Source organism: Nelusetta ayraudi, unplaced genomic scaffold (assembly GCF_046127955.1).
Source record: "Nelusetta ayraudi isolate G7.1 ecotype Tasmania unplaced genomic scaffold, CSIRO-AGI_Nayr_v1 ptg000055l, whole genome shotgun sequence".
Taxonomy (NCBI): Eukaryota; Metazoa; Chordata; class Actinopteri; order Tetraodontiformes; family Monacanthidae; genus Nelusetta; species Nelusetta ayraudi.
The window spans coordinates 3,073,150-3,087,561 of NW_027466105.1; positions in this window are offsets into that span (position 1 = coordinate 3,073,150).

Sequence of the window (14,412 nt, forward strand, 5' to 3'; positions counted from 1 at the left end):
TAAAGCTGTGTGCAGCTCTATGCAGCTGTTTTCTTGCATAGAGACTTTAATTCAGCTCAGAAACAGGAGACGCAAAGTTCTTTCAGAGTAAGTCAGCACAGATATCACAGCTGCTCCTTCAAAAAAAAGACAACATCTAAACTTGTTTAGATAAGGCCCATAACCACAATAAAAAAAGAAATCCAAGTGGTTGAATGAGTTTTCTTTTCAAAATCTGTATGTGACTGTTTACTTTCATAGATGTCTTGATTCAGCTGAGGAACAAGAGAGAAAAAAAAAATCATACCTGTTATTCCACACAGAATACAATTTGCTCAATAAAAAATGCTGCTGCTTGAAGAAAATAGACATCAAAGTGATGGAATGCGTGTTCAAACATTATCAAAAACTTTGAAGTCTGAAGTTGTTTGTAAACAGACTTTATAGGTCTGATGATCAAAGCCGTTCAAACGCTTTGAAGTCTGAAGTTGTTTGTAAACAGACTTTTAGGTCTGATGATCAAAGCCGTTCAAACGCTTTGAAGTCTGAAGTTGTTTGTAAACAGACTTGTAATTCTGATTACAAACCAATTAAAGTGCTTCAGCAGCTGCTGGCGTTGCTGATGCTGCTTCTGCTGCTTGAATAACACTCAATTTACTGGTGAACATTAAAAAAGATATAAAAAAAAACTCTTTATGAACACAGGAGGAGCAGAAAATATTTTTTCACGCCATGACTGATGACAGACCTCTGTTGGTCTGAGAGGGAGGGGCACTGTGCGTATTCCGTTGCTTAATGTACACTGACCTGGTGTATTGTCAGTTTCATTTGAATCTTTGTTTTGCTATGTTTATTCCTTCAGGCTCATGTGTATGAATGAGTGTTCAAGTGTAAAGCTGTGTGCAGCTATGTGCAGCTGTTGTCTTGCATGGAGACTTTCATTCAGCTCAGAAATAGGAGAAACAGAGTTCTTTCAGAGTAAGTCAGCACAGATATCACAGCTGCTCCTTCAAAAAAAAAGACAACATCTCAACTTGTTGAGATAAGGCCCAATAACCACAATAAAAAAAGAAATCCAAGTGGTTGAATGAGTTTTCTTTTCAAAATCTGTATGCGACTGTTTACTTTCATAGATGTCTTGATTCAGCTGAGGAACAAGAGAGAGAAAAAAAAATCCAACCTGTTAACTTGAGTGGAATTGTTATTTTCTGCTGAAATACATGAGGGAAACATCTCTCCTCTTGTTCTTCAGTACATTTTAGGTTCCCCCATAAGGAAATAGTTGAATTCTCAATTTAACATAAAAACTCATTCAGACAGTGGGATGTCATTTTTTATTGCTCTATTGTGCTTGTCTCGCTGAGTTATGCGCAGTGTGAGCAGAAAGGGTGAACTTTCGTGGAATTCTTATTTTCTACTGAAATACATGAGGGAAAAATGTCTCCTGTTGTTCCTCAGTACATTGTAGGTTCCCCCATAAGGAAATAGTTGAATTCTTTTTTTTGAATGAGCAGCAGTGATATCTGTGCTGACTTACTCTGAAAGAACTCTGTTTCTCTTGTTTCTGAGCTGAATTAAAATCTCTATGCAAGAAAACAGCTGCACAGAGCTGCACACAGCTTTACACTTGAACACTCATTCATACTCATCAGCCTGGAGGAATAAACAAAGCAAAACAAAGATTCAAGTGAGACTGACAATACACCAGGAAAAACAGGAGAGATGTTTTCCTAATTTTTTTCACCAGAGAATTACAATTCTATTCAAGTTCACCGTTTATGCTCGCAATGAGCATAAAGCACTTGTTTTCGTTCACAAATTCCTGAATTCACTAATTCAGTGCCCCCACTCCCCCTACACACACCGATTAAAGCAGATAACTTTTGAAATGTTTTTATTGTTTTTTCTTAAATAAAATTATTCCAGTTATTGATGAAAAAATTTCTATCTTGTTTCAGTGGTGTCGATTCATTTGCATGGTTGATTTGTTCTTATGCGTTTGGTGATGTGCAGTGGCACCATTACGCCTGTGGGTGGGGACACAGACCGTGTGATGAATATCAGGTGACGATCGATCACAGTCGACTCTCTGTTGGTCTATAATTGAGGGGCACTGTGCGTATTCCGTTGCTTGATGAACACTGACCTGGTGTATTGTCAGTCTCATTTGAATCTTTGTTTTGCTATGTTTATTCCTCCAGGCTCATGTGTATGAATGAGTGTTCAAATGTAAAGCTGTGTTCAGCTCTGTGCAGCTGATTTCTTGCATGGAGACTTTAATTCAGATCAGAAACAGGAGACACAAAGTTCTTTAAGAGTAAGTCAGCACAGATATCACTGCTGCTCCTTCAAAAAAAAAGATAACATCTCAACTTGTTGAGATAAGGCCCATAACCACAATAAAAAAAGAAATCCAAGTGGTTGAATGAGTTTTCTTTTCAAGATTTGTATGCGACTGTTTACTTTCATAGATGTCTTGATTCAGCTGAGGAACAAGACAGAGAAAAAAAAAAATCCAACCTGTTATTCCACACACAATACAATTTGTTCAATAAAAAATGCTGCTGCTTGAAGAAAACAGACATCAAAGTGATGGAATGCGTGTTCAAACATTTTCAAAAACTTTGAAGTCTGAAGTTGTTTGTAAATAGACTTTTAGGTCTGATGATCAAAGCCGTTCAAACGCTTTGAAGTCTGAAGTTGTTTTTTAAACAGACTTGTAAGTCTGATTACAAACCAATTAAAGTGCTTCTGCAGCTGCTGGCGTTGCTGATGCTGCTTCTGCTGCTTGAATAACACTCAATTTACAGGGGAACACTAAAAAAGATATAAAAAAAAAACTCTTTATGAACACAGGAGGAGCAGAAAATATTTTTTCACGCCATGACTGATGACAGACCTCTGTTGGTCTGAGAGAGGGGCACTGTGCGTATTCCGTTGCTTAATGTACACTGACCTGGTGTATTGTCAGTTTCATTTGAATCTTTGTTTTGATATATTTATTCCTTCAGGCTCATGTGTATGAATGAGTGTTCAAGTGTAAAGCTGAGTGCAGCTCTGTGCAGCTGTTGTCTTGCATGGAGACTTTCATTCAGCTCAGAAACAGGAGAAACAGAGTTCTTTCAGAGTAAGTCAGCACAGATATCACAGCTGCTCCTTCAAAAAAAAAAAAGATAACATCTCAACTTGTTTAAATAAGGCCTATAACCACAATAAAAAAAGAAATCCAAGTGGTTAAATGAGTTTTCTTTTCAAAATCTGTATGCGACTGTTTACTTTCATAGTTGTCTTGATTCAGCTGAGGAACAAGAGAGAAAAAAAAAAAATCCAACCTGTTATTCCACACACAATCCAATTTGCTCAATAAAAAATGCTGCTGCTTGAAGAAAACAGACATCAAAGTGATGGAATGCGTGTTCAAACATTTTCAAAAACTTTGAAGTCTGAAGTTGTTTGTAAACAGACTTATAGGTCTGATGATCAAAACCGTTCAAACGCTTTGAAGTCTGAAGTTGTTTGTAAACAGACTTTTAGGTCTGATGATCAAAGCCGTTCAAACGCTTTGAAGTCTGAAGTTGTTTGTAAACAGACTTGTAAGTCTGATTACAAACCAATTAAAGTGCTTCTGCAGCTGCTGGCGTTGCTGATGCTGATTCTGCTGCTTGAATAACACTCAATTTACTGGGGAACACTAGAAAAGATATAAAAAAAAAAACTCTTTATGAACACAGGAGGAGCAGAAAATATTTTTTCACGCCATGACTGATGACAGACCTCTGTTGGTCTGAGAGGGAGGGGCACTGTGCGTATTCCGTTGCTTAATGTACACTGACCTGGTGTATTGTCAGTTTCATTTGAATCTTTGTTTTGCTATGTTTATTCCTTCAGGCTCATGTGTATGAATGAGTGTTCAAGTGTAAAGCTGTGTGCAGCTCTGTGCAGCTGTTGTCTTGCATGGAGACTTTTATTCAGCTCAGAAACAGGAGAAACAGAGTTCTTTCAGAGTAAGTCAGCACAGATATAACTGCTGCTCCTTCAAAAAAAAAAAGACAACATCTCAACTAGTTTAGATAAGGCCCATAACCACAATAAAAAAAGAAATCCAAGTGGTTGAATGAGTTTTCTTTTCAAAATCTGTATGCGACTGTTTACTTTCATAGTTGTCTTGATTCAGCTGAGGAAAAAGAGAGAAAAAAAAATCCAACCTGTTATTCCACACAGAATACAATTTGCTTAATAAAAAATGCTGCTGCTTGAAGAAAACAGACATCAAAGTGATGGAATTCGTGTTCAAACATTTTCAAAAACTTTGAAGTCTGAAGTTGTTTGTAAACAGACTTTTAGGTCTGATGATCAAAGCCGTTCAAATGCTTTGAAGTCTGAAGTTGTTTGTAAACAGATTTGTAAGTCTGATTACAAACCAATTAAAGTGCTTCAGCAGCTGCTGGCGTTGCTGATGCTGCTTCTGCTGCTTGAATGACACTCAATTTACTGGGGAACATTAAAAAAGATATTAAAAAAAACTCTTTATGAACACAGGAGGAGCAGAAAATATTTTTTCACGCCATGACTGATGACAGACCTCTGTTGGTCTGAGAGGGAGGGGCACTGTGCGTATTCCGTTGCTTAATGTACACTGACCTGGTGTATTGTCAGTTTCATTTGAATCTTTGTTTTGATATATTTATTCCTTCAGGCTCATGTGTATGAATGAGTGTTCAAGTGTAAAGCTGAGTGCAGCTCTGTGCAGCTGCTGTCTTGCATGGAGACTTTCATTCAGCTCAGAAACAGGAGAAACAGAGTTCTTTCAGAGTAAGTCAGCACAGATATCACAGCTGCTCCTTCAAAAAAAAAAAGACAACATCTCAACTTGTTTAGATAAGGCCCATAACCACAATAAAAAAAGAAATCCAAGTGGTTGAATGAGTTTTCTTTTCAAAATCTGTATGCGACTGTTTACTTTCATAGTTGTCTTGATTCAGCTGAGGAACAAGAGAGAAAAAAAAAATCCAACGTGTTATTCCACACACAATACAATTTGCTCAATAAAAAATGCTGCTGCTTGAAGAAAACAGACATCAAAGTGATGGAATGCGTGTTCAAACATTTTCAAAAACTTTGAAGTCTGAAGTTGTTTGTAAACAGACTTATAGGTTTGATGATCAAAGCCGTTCAAACGCTTTGAAGTCTGAAGTTGTTTGTAAACAGACTTTTAGGTCTGATGATCAAAGCCGTTCAAACGCTTTGAAGTCTGAAGTTGTTTGTAAACAGACTTGTAAGTCTGATTACAAACCAATTAAAGTGCTTCTGCAGCTGCTGGCGTTGCTGATGCTGCTTCTGCTGCTTGAATAACACTCAATTTACTGGGGAACACTAGAAAAGATATTAAAAAAAAAACTCTTTATGAACACAGAAGGAGCAGAAAATATTTTCTCACGCCATGACTGATGACAGACTTCTGTTGGTCTGAGACAATTTCAACTTTGTCCTAGAGACATGGGGCCACTTGCTATTTCATCAAGAGCCCCAAAGAAGCGCCCACACCAAATTTGGGGTTTCTAATAATTGAAGAACGCAGAAACCCTAACCCTAATTTCAGCTAACCCTAACCCTAACCCTAGTTTCAGTCTTAACGCAACCCTAATTCAATGCAAGTCTATAGGTTGAAATTTCAACTTTGTCGTAGAGACATGGGGCCACTTGCATTTTCATCAAGAGCACCAAAGAAACACCCACGCAAAATTTGGGGCTTCTAGTATTTGAGGAACGGAGAAATCCTAACCCTAATTTCAACTAACCCTAACCCTAACCCTAGTTTCAGCCTTAACGTTAACCCTAATTCAATGCAAGTCTATGGGGTGAAATTTCAACTTTGTCCTAGAGACATGGGGCCACTTGCTATTTCATCAAGAGCCCCAAAGAAGCGCCCACGCCAAATTTGGGGTTTCTAATACTTGAGGAAGAAAGAAACCCTAACCCTAATTTCAGCTAACCCTAACCATAACCCTAACCCTAGTTTCAGCCTTAATGTTAACCCTAATTCAATTCAAGTCTGATGGGGTTAAAATTCATTCAGACAGTGGGATTTCATTTTTTATTGCTCTATTGTGCTTCTCTCGCTGAGTTATGCGCAGTGTGAGCAGAAAGGGTGAACTTGAGTGGAATTGTTATTTTCTGCTGAAATACATGAGGGAAACATCTCTCCTGTTGTTCCTCAGTACATTGTAGGTTCCCCCATAAGGAAATAGTTGAGTTCTCAATTTAACATGAAAACTCATTCAGACAGTGGGATGTCATTTTTTATTGCTCTATTGTGCTTCTCTCGCTGAGTTATGCGCAGTGTGAGCAGAAAGGGTGAACTTGAGTGGAATTGTTATTTTCTGCTGAAATACATGAGGGAAACATCTGTCCTTTTGTTCCTCAGTACATTGTAGGTTCCCCCATAAGGAAATAGTTGATTTCTCAATTTAACATGAAAACTCATTCAGACAGTGGGATGTCATTTTTATTGCTCTATTGTGCTTCTCTCGCTGAGTTATGCGCAGTGTGAGCAGAAAGGGTGAACTTGAGTGGAATTGTTATTTTCTGCTGAAATACATGAGGGAAACATCTCTCCTGTTGTTCCTCAGTACATTGTAGGTTCACCCATAAGGAAATAGTTGAATTCTCAATTTAACATGAAAACTCATTCAGACAGTGGGATGTCATTTTTTATTGCTCTATTGTGCTTCTCTCGCTGAGTTATGCGCAGTGTGAGCAGAAAGGGTGAACTTGAGTGGAATTGTTATTTTCTGCTGAAATACATGAGGGAAACATCTCTCCTGTTGTTCCTCAGTACATTGTAGGTTCCCCCATAAGGAAATAGTTGAGTTCTCAATTTAACATGAAAACTCATTCAGACAGTTGGGATGTCATTTTTTATTGCTCTATTGTGCTTCTCTCGTTGAGTTATGCGCAGTGTGAGCAGAAAGGGTGAACTTGAGTGGAATTGTTATTTTCTACTGAAATACATGAGGGAAACATCTGTCCTGTTGTTCCTCAGTACATTGTAGGTTCCCCCATAAGGAAATAGTTGATTTCTCAATTTAACATGAAAACTCATTCAGACAGTGGGATGTCATTTTTTATTGCTCTATTGTGCTTCTCTCGCTGAGTGATGCGCAGTGTGAGCAGAAAGGGTGAACTTTGAGTGGAACTGTTATTTTCTGCTGAAATACATGAGGGAAACATCTCTCCTGTTGTTCCTCAGTACATTGTAGGTTCCCCCATAAGGAAATAGTTGATTTCTCAATTTAACATGAAAACTCATTCAGACAGTGGGATGTCATTTTTTATTGCTCTATTGTGCTTCTCTCGCTGAGTTATGCGCAGTGTGAGCAGAAAGGGTGAACTTGAGTGGAATTGTTATTTTCTGCTGAAATACATGAGGGAAACATCTCTCCTGTTGTTCATGAGTACATTGTAGGTTCCCCCATAAGGAAATAGTTGAATTCTCAATTTAACATGAAAACTCATTCAGACAGTGGGATGTCATTTTTTATTGCTCTATTGTGCTTCTCTCGCTGAGTTATGCGCAGTGTGAGCAGAAAGGGTGAACTTGAGTGGAATTGTTATTTTCTGCTGAAATACATGAGGGAAACATCTCTCCTGTTGTTCATGAGTACATTGTAGGTTCACCCATAAGGAAATAGTTGAATTCTCAATTTAACATGAAAACTCATTCAGACAGTGGGATGTCATTTTTTATTGCTCTATTGTGCTTCTCTCGCTGAGTTATGCGCAGTGTGAGCAGAAAGGGTGAACTTGAGTGGAATTGTTATTTTCTGCTGAAATACATGAGGGAAACATCTCTCCTGTTGTTCCTCAGTACATTGTAGGTTCCCCCATAAGGAAATAGTTGAGTTCTCAATTTAACATGAAAACTCATTCAGACAGTTGGGATGTCATTTTTTATTGCTCTATTGTGCTTCTCTCGTTGAGTTATGCGCAGTGTGAGCAGAAAGGGTGAACTTGAGTGGAATTGTTATTTTCTACTGAAATACATGAGGGAAACATCTGTCCTGTTGTTCCTCAGTACATTGTAGGTTCCCCCATAAGGAAATAGTTGATTTCTCAATTTAACATGAAAACTCATTCAGACAGTGGGATGTCATTTTTTATTGCTCTATTGTGCTTCTCTCGCTGAGTGATGCGCAGTGTGAGCAGAAAGGGTGAACTTTGAGTGGAACTGTTATTTTCTGCTGAAATACATGAGGGAAACATCTCTCCTGTTGTTCCTCAGTACATTGTAGGTTCCCCCATAAGGAAATAGTTGATTTCTCAATTTAACATGAAAACTCATTCAGACAGTGGGATGTCATTTTTTATTGCTCTATTGTGCTTCTCTCGCTGAGTTATGCGCAGTGTGAGCAGAAAGGGTGAACTTGAGTGGAATTGTTATTTTCTGCTGAAATACATGAGGGAAACATCTCTCCTGTTGTTCATGAGTACATTGTAGGTTCCCCCATAAGGAAATAGTTGAATTCTCAATTTAACATGAAAACTCATTCAGACAGTGGGATGTCATTTTTTATTGCTCTATTGTGCTTCTCTCGCTGAGTTATGCGCAGTGTGAGCAGAAAGGGTGAACTTGAGTGGAATTGTTATTTTCTGCTGAAATACATGAGGGATACATCTCTCCTGTTGTTCCTGAGTACATTGTAGGTCCCCCCATAAGGAAATAGTTGAATTCTCAATTTAACATGAAAACTCATTCAGACAGTGGGATGTCATTTTTTATTGCTCTATTGTGCTTCTCTCGCTGAGTTATGCGCAGTGTGAGCAGAAAGGGTGAACTTGAGTGGAATTGTTATTTTCTGCTGAAATACATGAGGGAAACATCTGTCCTGTTGTTCCTCACTACATTGTAGGTTCCCCCATAAGGAAATAGTTGATTTCTCAATTTAACATGAAAACTCATTCAGACAGTGGGATGTCATTTTTTATTGCTCTATTGTGCTTCTCTCGCTGAGTTATGCGCAGTGTGAGCAGAAAGGGTGAACTTGAGTGGAATTGTTATTTTCTGCTGAAGTAAATGAGGAAAACATCTGTCCTGTTGTTCCTCAGTACATTGTAGGTTCCCCCATAAGGAAATAGTTGATTTCTCAATTTAACATGAAAACTCATTCAGACAGTGGGATGTCATTTTTTATTGCTCTATTGTGCTTCTCTCGCTGAGTTATGTGCAGTGTGAGCAGAAAGGGTGAACTTGAGTGGAATTGTTATTTTCTGCTGAAATACATGAGGGAAACAGCTCTCCTGTTGTTCCTCAGTACATTGTAGGTTCCCCCATAAGGAAATAGTTGAATTCTCAATTTAACATGAAAACTCATTCAGACAGTGGGATGTCATTTTTTATTGCTCTATTGTGCTTCTCTCGCTGAGTTATGCGCAGTGTGAGCAGAAAGGGTGAACTTGAGTGGAATTGTTATTTTCTGCTGAAATACATGAGGGAAACATCTCTCCTGTTGTTCCTCTGTACATTGTAGGTTCCCCCATAAGGAAATAGTTGAATTCTAAATTTAACATGAAAACTCATTCAGACAGTGGGATGTCATTTTTTATTGCTCTATTGTGCTTCTCTCGCTGAATTATGCGCAGTGTGAGCAGAAAGGGTGAACTTGAGTGGAATTGTTATTTTCTGCAGAAATACATGAGGGAAACATCTGTCCTGTTGTTCCTCAGTACATTGTAGGTTCCCCCATAAGGAAATAGTTGATTTCTCAATTTAACATGAAAACTCATTCAGACAGTGGGATGTCATTTTTTATTGCTCTATTGTGCTTCTCTCGCTGAATTATGCGCAGTGTGAGCAGAAAGGGTGAACTTGAGTGGAATTGTTATTTTCTGCTGAAATACATGGGGGAAACATCTCTCCTGTTGTTCCTCACTACATTGTAGGTTCCCCCATAAGGAAATAGTTGAATTCTTTTTTTTGAAGGAGCAGCAGTGATATCTGTGCTGACTGACTGTAAAATAACTCCTAATTCATTTCAGAAACAGGAGAAAAATCCTGTTTCTGAAATGAATTAAAGTCTCTATGCAAGTAAACGGCTGCACTGAGCTGCACACAGCCTTAAACTTGAACATTCATTCATATTCATCTGCCTGGAGGAATAAACAAAGCAAAACTAAGATTCAAATGAGACTGACAATAGAGGAACAACAGGAAAGATTTTTTCCTTATTTTTTCCACCAGAGAATTACAATTCCATTCAAGTTCACCTTTTATGCTCGCATTGAGCATAAAGCTCTTGTTTTCTTTCACAAATTCCTGAATTCACTAATTCCGTGCCCCCACTCCCCCCCCACACACTGATTAAAGCAGATAACTTTTGAAATGTTTTTATTGTTTTTTCTTAAATAAAATTATTCCAGTTATTGATGAAAAAATTTCTATCTTGTTTCAGTGGTGTCGATTCCTTTTCATGGTTGATTTGATCTTATGCGTTTGGTGATGTGCAGTGGCACCATTACTCCTGTGGGTGGAGACACAGACCGTGTGATGAATATCAGGTGACGATCGATCACAGTCGACTCTCTGTTGGTCTGAGATTGAGGGGCACTGTGCGTATTCCGTTGCTTGATGAACACTGACCTGGTGTATTGTCAGTCTCATTTGAATCTTTGTTTTGCTAGTGTTAAAATGTAAAGCTGTGTGCAGCTCTATGCAGCTGTTTTCTTTCATAGAGACTTTAATTCAGATCAGAAACAGGAGACACAAAGTTCTTTAAGAGTAAGTCAGCACAGATATCACTGCTGCTCCTTCAAAAAAAAAGACAACATCTCAACTTGTTGAGATAAGGCCCATAACCACAATAAAAAAAGAAATCCAAGTGGTTGAATGAGTTTTCTTTTCAAAATTTGTGTGCGACTGTTTACTTTCATAGTTGTCTTGATTCAGCTGAGGAAAAAGAGAGAGAAAAAAAAATCCAACCTGTTATTCCACACACAATACAATTTGCTCAATAAAAAATGCTGCTGCTTGAAGAAAACAGACATCAAAGTGATGGAATGCGTGTTCAAACATTTTCAAAAACTTTGAAGTCTGAAGTTGTTTGTAAACAGACTTATAGGTCTGATGATCAAAACCGTTCAAACGCTTTGAAGTCTGAAGTTGTTTGTAAACAGACTTGTAAGTCTGATTACAAACCAATTAAAGTGCTTCTGCAGCTGCTGGCGTTGCTGATGCTGCTTCTGCTGCTTGAATAACACTCAATTTACTGGGGAACACTAAAAAAGATATAAAAAAAAACTCTTTATGAACAGAGGAGGAGCAGAAAATATTTTTTCACGCCATGACTGATGACAGACCTCTGTTGGTCTGAGAGGGAGGGGCACTGTGCGTATTCCGTTGCTTAATGTACACTGACCTGGTGTATTGTCAGTTTCATTTGAATCTTTGTTTTGCTGTGTTTATTCCTTCAGGCTCATGTGTATGAATGAGTGTTCAAGTGTAAAGCTGTGTGCAGCTCTGTGCAGCTGTTGTCTTGCATGGAGACTTTTATTCAGCTCAGAAACAGGAGAAACAGAGTTCTTTCAGAGTAAGTCAGCACAGATATAACTGCTGCTCCTTCAAAAAAAAAAAGACAACATCTCAACTTGTTTAGATAAGGCCCATAACCACAATAAAAAAAGAAATCCAAGTGGTTGAATGAGTTTTCTTTTCAAAATCTGTATGCGACTGTTTACTTTCATAGATGTCTTGATTCAGCTGAGGAACAAGAGAGAAAAAAAAATCCAACCTGTTATTCCACACACAATACAATTTGTTCAATAAAAAATGCTGCTGCTTGAAGAAAACAGACATCAAAGTGATGGAATTCGTGTTCAAACATTTTCAAAAACTTTGAAGTCTGAAGTTGTTTGTAAACAGACTTTTAGGTCTGATGATCAAAGCCGTTCAAACGCTTTGAAGTCTGAAGTTGTTTGTAAACAGACTTGTAATTCTGATTACAAACCAATTAAAGTGCTTCAGCAGCTGCTGGCGTTGCTGATGCTGCTTCTGCTGCTTGAATAACACTCAATTTACTGGTGAACATTAAAAAAGATATAAAAAAAAACTCTTTATGAACACAGGAGGAGCAGAAAATATTTTTTCACGCCATGACTGATGACAGACCTCTGTTGGTCTGAGAGGGAGGGGCACTGTGCGTATTCCGTTGCTTAATGTACACTGACCTGGTGTATTGTCAGTTTCATTTGAATCTTTGTTTTGCTAGTGTTCAAATGTAAAGCTGTGTGCAGCTCTATGCAGCTGTTTTCTTGCATAGAGACTTTAATTCAGCTCAGAAACAGGAGACGCAAATTTCTTTCAGAGTAAGTCAGCACAGATATCACAGCTGCTCCTTCAAAAAAAAGACAACATCTAAACTTGTTTAGATAAGGCCCATAACCACAATAAAAAAAGAAATCCAAGTGGTTGAATGAGTTTTCTTTTCAAAATCTGTATGTGACTGTTTACTTTCATAGATGTCTTGATTCAGCTGAGGAACAAGAGAGAAAAAAAAAATCCAACGTGTTATTCCACACAGAATACAATTTGCTCAATAAAAAATGCTGCTGCTTGAAGAAAATAGACATCAAAGTGATGGAATGCGTGTTCAAACATTATCAAAAACTTTGAAGTCTGAAGTTGTTTGTAAACAGACTTTATAGGTCTGATGATCAAAGCCGTTCAAACGCTTTGAAGTCTGAAGTTGTTTGTAAACAGACTTTTAGGTCTGATGATCAAAGCCGTTCAAACGCTTTGAAGTCTGAAGTTGTTTGTAAACAGACTTGTAATTCTGATTACAAACCAATTAAAGTGCTTCAGCAGCTGCTGGCGTTGCTGATGCTGCTTCTGCTGCTTGAATAACACTCAATTTACTGGTGAACATTAAAAAAGATATAAAAAAAAACTCTTTATGAACACAGGAGGAGCAGAAAATATTTTTTCACGCCATGACTGATGACAGACCTCTGTTGGTCTGAGAGGGAGGGGCACTGTGCGTATTCCGTTGCTTAATGTACACTGACCTGGTGTATTGTCAGTTTCATTTGAATCTTTGTTTTGCTATGTTTATTCCTTCAGGCTCATGTGTATGAATGAGTGTTCAAGTGTAAAGCTGTGTGCAGCTATGTGCAGCTGTTGTCTTGCATGGAGACTTTCATTCAGCTCAGAAATAGGAGAAACAGAGTTCTTTCAGAGTAAGTCAGCACAGATATCACAGCTGCTCCTTCAAAAAAAAAGACAACATCTCAACTTGTTGAGATAAGGCCCAATAACCACAATAAAAAAAGAAATCCAAGTGGTTGAATGAGTTTTCTTTTCAAAATCTGTATGCGACTGTTTACTTTCATAGATGTCTTGATTCAGCTGAGGAACAAGAGAGAGAAAAAAAAATCCAACCTGTTAACTTGAGTGGAATTGTTATTTTCTGCTGAAATACATGAGGGAAACATCTCTCCTCTTGTTCTTCAGTACATTTTAGGTTCCCCCATAAGGAAATAGTTGAATTCTCAATTTAACATAAAAACTCATTCAGACAGTGGGATGTCATTTTTTATTGCTCTATTGTGCTTGTCTCGCTGAGTTATGCGCAGTGTGAGCAGAAAGGGTGAACTTTCGTGGAATTCTTATTTTCTACTGAAATACATGAGGGAAAAATGTCTCCTGTTGTTCCTCAGTACATTGTAGGTTCCCCCATAAGGAAATAGTTGAATTCTTTTTTTTGAATGAGCAGCAGTGATATCTGTGCTGACTTACTCTGAAAGAACTCTGTTTCTCTTGTTTCTGAGCTGAATTAAAATCTCTATGCAAGAAAACAGCTGCACAGAGCTGCACACAGCTTTACACTTGAACACTCATTCATACTCATCAGCCTGGAGGAATAAACAAAGCAAAACAAAGATTCAAGTGAGACTGACAATACACCAGGAAAAACAGGAGAGATGTTTTCCTAATTTTTTTCACCAGAGAATTACAATTCTATTCAAGTTCACCGTTTATGCTCGCAATGAGCATAAAGCACTTGTTTTCGTTCACAAATTCCTGAATTCACTAATTCAGTGCCCCCACTCCCCCTACACACACCGATTAAAGCAGATAACTTTTGAAATGTTTTTATTGTTTTTTCTTAAATAAAATTATTCCAGTTATTGATGAAAAAATTTCTATCTTGTTTCAGTGGTGTCGATTCATTTGCATGGTTGATTTGTTCTTATGCGTTTGGTGATGTGCAGTGGCACCATTACGCCTGTGGGTGGGGAAACAGACCGTGTGATGAATATCAGGTGACGATCGATCACAGTCGACTCTCTGTTGGTCTATAATTGAGGGGCACTGTGCGTATTCCGTTGCTTGATGAACACTGACCTGGTGTATTGTCAGTCTCATTTGAATCTTTGTTTTGC